The sequence below is a fragment of the Chelonia mydas genome, chromosome 6 (genome assembly GCF_015237465.2).
Source record: "Chelonia mydas isolate rCheMyd1 chromosome 6, rCheMyd1.pri.v2, whole genome shotgun sequence".
Classification (NCBI taxonomy): Eukaryota; Metazoa; Chordata; order Testudines; family Cheloniidae; genus Chelonia; species Chelonia mydas.
In genome coordinates, this window is record NC_051246.2 from 87,597,442 (window position 1) to 87,605,970 (window position 8,529).

Sequence of the window (8,529 nt, forward strand, 5' to 3'; positions counted from 1 at the left end):
TTTTCTTTATAGGGATGTCATTGGAGAACTCATGGAGGATGGGAGAGAGAGCAGAGAACTGGAAAAGGGCAAATATATAGCATCTATCTATAAAAAGGGGAATAAGGACAACTCAGGGAATTATAGACCAGTCAGCTTAACTTTAGTACCTGGAAAGATAATTAAACAAATAATCAATCAATCAGTTTGAAAGTAAGGTGATAAGTAACAGTCAACATGGATTTGTCAAGAGCAAATCATATCAAAGCAACTTAATATCCATCTTTGACAAGCAGGGATGGGCGGAAGCAGTAGAGGAGATATATCTTGACGTTAGTAAGGCTGTTGATAGTCTCATATGAGATTTTCAAAAACAAATTAGAGAAATAAAGTCTAAATGAACCTGCTATAAGGTGAGTACACAACTTTTTGGAAAAGCAAAATCAGAGAGTAATTACCAATAGTTCACAATCAAGCTGGTAGGACATATTTGTCGGGGTCTCGCAGATATCTGTCCTGGGTGTGGTTCTGTTCAATATCTTCATAAATTATTTGGATAATGACATAGAAAGTACACATATAAAGTTTGTGGAGGATACCAAATTCAGAGGGGTTGCAAGCATTTTTGCAGAACAGGACTAGAGTTCAAAATAATCTTGACAAACTGGAGAAATGGTCTGAAATCAATATGATGAAATTCAATAAGGACAAATGCAAAGTACTACACTTAAAAATAATCAGTTGCACAAATACACAATGGGAAATGACTGCTCAGGAAGGAGGACTGCAGAAAAGGTTCTGGGGGCTATAGTGGATCAGAACTAAATATGAGTGAACAGTGTAACACTGTTGCAAAAAAAGTGAACATCATTCTGGAATGTGTTAACAGGAGTGTTGTAAGTAAGGCATGAAAAGTAATTCTTCCATGCTACTCTGCACTGATCAGGCCTCAACTGGAGTATTGTGTCCAATTCTGGGTGCCACATTTCAGGAAAGATGTGGACAAATTGGAGAAAGTCCAGAGGAGAACAACAGAAATGACTAAAGGTCTAGAAAATATGACCTATGAGGAAAGATAGTAAACATTGGGTTTGATTAGTATGGAGAAGAGAAGATTGAGGGGGGGACAAGATAACAATTTTCAAGTACATAAAAGGTTGTTACAAAGAGGAGGGAGAAAAATCGTTCTCATTACCTCTGAGGACGGGACAAGAAGTTATGGGCTTAAATGGCAGCAAGGGAGATTTGGGTTAGAGATTAGGAAAGGCTTTCTTACTATAGGGGTAATGAAGTACTGGAACAAATTATCTAGGGAGGTTGTGAAATCTCTGTCAACTGAGGGTTTTAAGAACAGGTTAGACCAGTGGTTCTCAACATATTTACCATTGTGGGCCGCATATGCCGCTCTCTATATGTTATGTGGGCCGCATCCACACAATATATATACTACCTATACATAAAAAAAAAAGGTTTAGTATTTGTTATATGACAGCAATACAATTCAACTCGATATAGTACCTTTCATTTCAACACTGGTAAATGTCTACGAAGAGATTTTAAATTAGCAAAATAAGTCAAAACATTAACTGTTAAAATTAATTAATTTACTATAAGTGGACCTTGGCATGGCATATTGCAACCCTCACTTCCACGTTGCTGCTGGTGGCACAGCTGGTCTGAGTGCCCACAGAGCACGGCTGTGGAGCCTGCCTTACAAAGATGGGAGCCCTGCCAAGTGTGGGACACACGCACACCCTGCCAAGGACTACCCCTACATATACCCAGCCCCCCAGCCATGGGCTGCCCCTCAGCCCCTACCCAGACTGCCTCCCCCGCAGCCAGGGAATGCCCCCCCATCACCCAACTCCCCTGGAACTATCCCCACAGCATCCAGACCCCACCCCCACACCGGGCTGGCACACATGCTAGCCCTGCAGGGAAAGGGTGCCCTGTCCTGGGCAGAAAGGACCCCCCACCTAGGGACTGCCCCCCAGCAACTTTCTCCAGTGCCCAGCCCCCACAAGGACTGCCCCTTAGCACTCAACCCCCCTACCCCATCTACGTACTGTCCCCCAGTATCTAGACCCCCACCCAGGGACTTCCCCCAGCCACCAGTCCCCCCACCTAGAGTCTGTCCCCCATGCACCGGCTGCACCCCTCTCCCCATGGCCCTAGACCCCTGCATCCCCTCCCCATGCACCAGCCTCCTGCGCCCCCCACAGTCCTATCCCTCTGTACCATCCTCCCTGCACCCGCTAGTCTCCTACCTCAGCTCTTGCAGGTGGCTTAGCCATGCAGCGTGCCTTGCCTGCCTGCTGCTGTGGTCCTAGTGCTAGGGAGTCTGCTCCAGCCAGGGTCACTGGAACCACAGTCCTGCGGGGTGAAGGGGTGTTGAGCACCCTGACCTCCTGCCAATGCTGCTGGGCCCGATCCTGCCAGGGTGGGGGCTGATGTCACTGGGCCCGATCGTGTCAGGAGGGCTGATGCTGGGCCTGATTCTGCACCACCCCATTTTTGCACCTCCTCACCACCTCTGCGACCAGGGCAGGTGCCCCTTCCACTGTGCCCTAGTTATGATCTTTTATGCCACAAAGCTTGTTCTTCCCACGGAGGTAGTTAACTAGTCCTTCCTTTAACCAAAATCATGTAATTAGTAATAGTCCAAAACACTGCAGTAACAGTTTTGTAAGATGTAGTGTCCTGGAGCATTATTGTGGAATGTTTTTATTAACAAGCCAGGACCGGTAACTAATTGGCTCCTGGATACATGGTCTTCGATACTATAATGCCCCATACTGACCCCAGTCAAGACTTGCTGGTGTAGGCTGTTAGACTGGCAGCAGTTGGGTTGGGCTTGTGGGAGAAGACAATGCACCATGTATAAGGGGGGATATTTAAAAAGCAAGAATGCTTTAGGTGAGACATCACTGGCAATGCAACAGGGGACCCAATTATGAGGTTTTAGATTCTGAGCAGTTGACTGCTCCTGGTTGAGAGGATGAGCTGCTTTCAGAGGATCCCATAGGGGGAATAGAGAAGCTGCAGATTTCTAATTACAAAGCAACAAAATGTAGTTTTTCATGGTGTTTTGTAACCGTTAATAAGTATTTTATGTAGACCTTGTCTTTGCTAGGCGGGTTTTGCCAATATTATTTAACTAATAGTTAAATTGCAAAAAAACCCTGGCTCTTGTCTGCACTTGAAAGGTTTGCTGGTATAGCTACATCTGCACTAGGGCTTTAGCCAGCCTAGTAATGCTGGCAAAAATTACACCGCTAATTTATAGCTATGTTGGGAAAACTTTTAAGTGCAGATCAGGCCTATTAAGTTTATTTTTAGTTTCATTAGGCTGTTCACAAGTACACAGAATAAGGTATTTTTAAAACGTGATTTTTTTCATATTATCAAATCCCTTGTTATGTAGCAGTCTAAATAAAATAGGAAAATGTCTGGTGATTGGGAGATTAGTCTCCACAGCACTTCAGATTTCTCCAAGGCATCCAGGTGTTCAGTTCAGTTTCTAGACATCTATATCTACATAGATATCCTGACACTATGCCCACATGGAGGGAATAAGTAACCTGACTTTCTTCTTAAAACAAATGAGGACACTTAATTGTAAACTGACAACAGCATGGAGCCACAATTATAGTGAAGATTTTTAATTTAAGTTCTGGCAAAAAGGGCTTATTGCTGTTCATGTATTGTTCAGCATGGATATGATTTAGTAGACTATCAAGAAAAATGATTGCTAAATAATCTGTTATTGATTTGAAGTATAGCAATCAATGTGATTTTTATTGTTTTTAAATTTCCTTGTGTTTGGTACCATACAAGACACCAGTAAGGACCATCCCAGTCCAAAGGATATACAGACAAGACAAGAAGTACTAAGCGACCCAGAATATGGTTGTATTCTTTGCGTGTGTTTGTTATTTTTCCTTGTCCTCCCCAGATGAGAATGGGTAACTGATTTATGCGGTCCAGTGTTTTTGGGCCTCATTAATATATGTAATAATTTACATTCTATGACAGGTCTTTCTAGCTACAGTTTAATAAAACAGCTGTTAGTAAGTCTGTCTCATACTTAAACCTCAGTTTCCTATTCGCTACTCATCCCACCTCCTTGTGATTCAGCTGTGATTTGAAATTCCCAATGTAAGAACCCCTGCAATACTCCAGTTGGTGCTAAACACTTCATGCGCTATCTTTGAATACATCCCAACCCAATCTCATCTAAAGAAACATTCACGCTGTCATATCCAACTTTCAGTCCACACCTTAAATGAATAGAGAAATTTTGTGTTGTGGATTCTTACATGGACCCCATCATTACAAAACTATTTTGAAGCCTTCCTTTATTAGTGTTTATTCTGAAAGTAGGAGAGGGAAGTCTATTATACAGTTATAAGATCTGACTGAGCAATATGTTTCTCTGCTATGTATAAAAAGATATAAGTAGTCACTAATTCACAATTTGTGGTTAATGATTTTAAAGAGCTGTGAAATACATAATTGCTAATATGGCTAAAGGAGCAGTGCTCCACATTAAGGTAAATAGGTGAAGGTGAGTTACAATTTATTCATAAGTTTCAGAGTAGCAGCTGTGTTAGTCTGTATCCGCAAAAAGAACAGGAGTACTTGTGGCACCTTAGAGACTGTAGACCACGAAAGCTTATGCTCTAATAAATTTGTTAGTCTCTAAGATGCCACAAGTACTCCTATTTATTCATAATTATTAATTAAGAATTTAACCAAGAACCCTTGAAGCCTTGTCCAAGGATGGTTTTGTCAGCAGGAGGGAAGCCAGTGAAACTCTTGGGCCTGACTATCCCCACAGATGCAACTCATCTCCCATTGAAAAGTTGTGTGCATACATTTCTGGAAAAAAATACGGACCTCTTATATGGAGTACTGTCATGGATGGTTATAAACTGTTCAGGAAGGACAGGCAGGGCAGAAAAGGTGGGGGAGTAGCACTGTATGTAAGGGAGCAGTATGACTGCTCAGAGCTCCGGTACGAAACTGCAGAAAAACCTGAGTGTCTCTGGATTAAGTTTAGAAGTGTGAGCAACAAGAGTGATGTAGTGGTGGGAGTCTGCTATAGACCACCGGACCAGGGGGATGAGGTGGATGAGGCTTTCTTCCGGCAACTCGCAGAAGCTACTAGATCGCACGCCCTGGTTCTCATGGGTGACTTTAATTTTTCTGATATTTGCTGGGAGAGCAATACAGCGGTGCATAGACAATCCAGGAAGTTTTTGGAAAGCGTAGGGGACAATTTCCTGGTGCAAGTGCTAGACGAGCCAACTAGGGGGGGAGGTTTTCTTAACCTGCTGCTCACAAACAGGGAAGAATTAGTGGGGGAAGCAAAAGTGGATGGAAATCTGGGAGGCAGTGACCATGAGTTGGTTGAGTTCAGGATCCTGACACAGGGAAGAAAGGTAAGCAGCAGGATACGGACCCTGGACTTCAGGAAAGCAGACTTCGACTCCCTCAGGGAGCGGATGGGTAGGATCCCCTGGGGGACTAACATGAAGGGGAAAGGAGTCCAGGAGAGCTGGCTGTATTTCAAGGAATCCCTGTTGAGGTTACAGGGACAAACCATCCCGATGAGTCGAAAGAATAGTAAATATGGCAGGCGACCAGCTTGGCTTAATGGTGAAATCCTAGCGGATCTTAAACATAAAAAAGAAGCTTACAAGAAGTGGTAGGTTGGACATCTGACCAGGGAAGAGTATAAAAATATTGCTCGGGCATGTAGGAATGAAATCAGGAGGGCCAAATCGCAACTGGAGCTGCAGCTAGCAAGAGATGTCAAGAGTAACAAGAAGGGTTTCTTCAGGTATGTTGGCAACAAGAAGAAAGTCAAGGAAAGTGTGGGCCCCTTACTGAATGAGGGAGGCAACCTAGTGACAGAGGATGTGGAAAAAGCTAATGTGCTCAATGCTTTTTTTCCCTCTGTCTTCACTAACAAGGACAGCTCCCAGACTGCTGCGCTGGGCATCACAACATGGGGAGTAGATGGCCAGCCCTCTGTGGAGAAAGAGGTGGTTAGGGACTATTTAGAAAAGCTGGACGTGCACAAGTCCATGGGGCTGGATGAGTTGCATCCAAGAGTGCTAAAGGAATTGGCGGCTGTGATTGCAGAGCCATTGGCCATTATCTTTGAAAACTCGTGGCGAACGGGGGAAGTCCCAGATGACTGGAAAAAGGCTAATGTAGTGCCAATCTTTAAAAAAGGAAAGAAGGAGGATCCTGGGAACTACAGGCCAGTCAGCCTCACCTCAGTCCCCGGAAAAATCATGGAGCAGGTCCTCAAGGAATCAATCCTGAAGCACTTAAATGCGAGGAAAGTGATCAGGAACAGTCAGCATGGATTCACCAAGGGTAGGTCATGCCTGACTAATCTAATCGCCTTCTATGAGGAGATTACTGGTTCTGTGGATGAAGGGAAAGCAGTGGATGTATTGTTTCTTGACTTTAGCAAAGCTTTTGACACGGTCTCCCACAGTATTCTTGTCAGCAAGTTAAAGAAGTATGGGCTGGATGAATGCACTATAAGGTGGGTAGAAAGTTGGCTAGATTGTCGGGCTCAACGGGTAGTGATCAATGGCTCCATGTCTAGTTGGCAGCCGGTGTCAAGTGGAGTGCCCCAGGGGTCGGTCCTGGGGCCGGTTTTGTTCAATATCTTCATAAATGATCTGGAGGATGGTGTGGATTGCACTCTCAGCAAATTTGCGGATGATACTAAACTGGGAGGAGTGGTAGATACGCTGGAGGGCAGGGATAGGATACAGAGGGACCTAGACAAATTAGAGGATTGGGCCAAAAGAAATCTGATGAGATTCAATAAGGATAAGTGCAGGGTCCTGCACTTAGGACGGAAGAACCCAATGCACAGCTACAGACTAGGGACCGAATGGCTAGGCAGCAGTTCTGCGGAAAAGGACCTAGGGGTTACAGTGGACGAGAAGCTGGATATGAGTCAGCAGTGTGCCCTTGTTGCCAAGAAGGCCAATGGCATTTTGGGATGTATAAGTAGGGGCATAGCGAGCAGATCGAGGGACGTGATCGTTCCCCTCTATTCGACATTGGTGAGGCCTCATCTGGAGTACTGTGTCCAGTTTTGGGCCCCACAGTACAAGAAGGATGTGGAAAAATTGAAAAGCGTCCAGCGGAGGGCAACAAAAATGATTAGGGGTCTGGAACACATGACTTATGAGGAGAGGCTGAGGGAACTGGGATTGTTTAGTCTGCAGAAGAGAAGAATGAGGGGGGATTTGATAGCTGCTTTCAACTACCTGAGAGCTGGTTCCAGAGAGGATGGTTCTAGACTATTCTCAGTGGTAGAAGAGGACAGGACAAGGAGTAATGGTCTCAAGTTGCAGTGGGGGAGGTTTAGGTTGGATATTAGGAAAAACTTTTTCACTAGGAGGGTGGTGAAACACTGGAACGCGTTACCTAGGGAGGTGGTAGAATCTCCTTCCTTAGAAGTTTTTAAGGTCAGGCTTGACAAAGCCCTGGCTGGGATGATTTGATTGGGGATTGGTCCTGCTTTGAGCAGGGGGTTGGACTAGATGACCTCCTGAGGTCCCTTCCAACCCTGATATTCTATGATTCTATTCTATGATTCTATGTTTAACAGCAAACATAAAACATTATAGTCAGGGAAGGAAGAATAGACAGCTCCTTGCTCCCCTTCCTGCTTCTCATCTGCCTAAAAAGTTTTGTCTTCTGAAGCCCTCTTAAGACCTTAAAGATTTCAGTCGTCTGCTTCCTCCCTGTGCTGTCCTTCCTTGCTGCCTTTGCTGCTTCCTTCCCATGGAGTTTATCAGCTTTGAGCAAACCACCTGGACACCTCCATTATTCAAGCTTCTCTTAACTGAACCCCAATTGGAAGCTGGAGAGATTTAATCCTATGGTAAATGAATCAGCATAGGGTGAACCATAAATGTTTGTGGTCTGTCCAGACCAAGGTACAAACGTGTTAGCTAATATGAGGTAAATGGTAATTGAGTAATTCCAGTTAAAAGACAAAACAAAAAACCTCTAAGCATTTTGGAGAATTGCCGTTTGAATAAATTGAACTGGCACTGAAACTCAGTATTCAGATGTAGGGTTCTGATGTCCAGGCCAGGAGGTACCAGGTGCCAGCCAGCCAGCCTGTCCGTCCATCCCTCCCTGGCCCCATTTCACGCTGCACAAGACCTACAGGAGGAGATGGAACCAGGTCTGGCATATATTCCTAGCTCTGTCTCATAAACTGTAACCATCAAAGGGCCCTTCAATTAGATCAGCACCCTTGGTGCCAGAGAGATTGCAGGAGAGGGTGGGAATTCCCTGCCTCCCCAGCCCCAGTGCTCATCACAAACCAGGCACCTCCCCTATCTAATCCATGGCCGTGAAACTACAGTCCCCTCCAGTCGAACTACAATTACCGAGATGCTTTGCGCAGCGGCAAACGACGCTTGCTGAGTTTGGCGGGGGAGCCGCCACTCGGCCCAGTATCCACCAATAAGCGGCGAAAAGGGCCATGCGGCAGGGGCT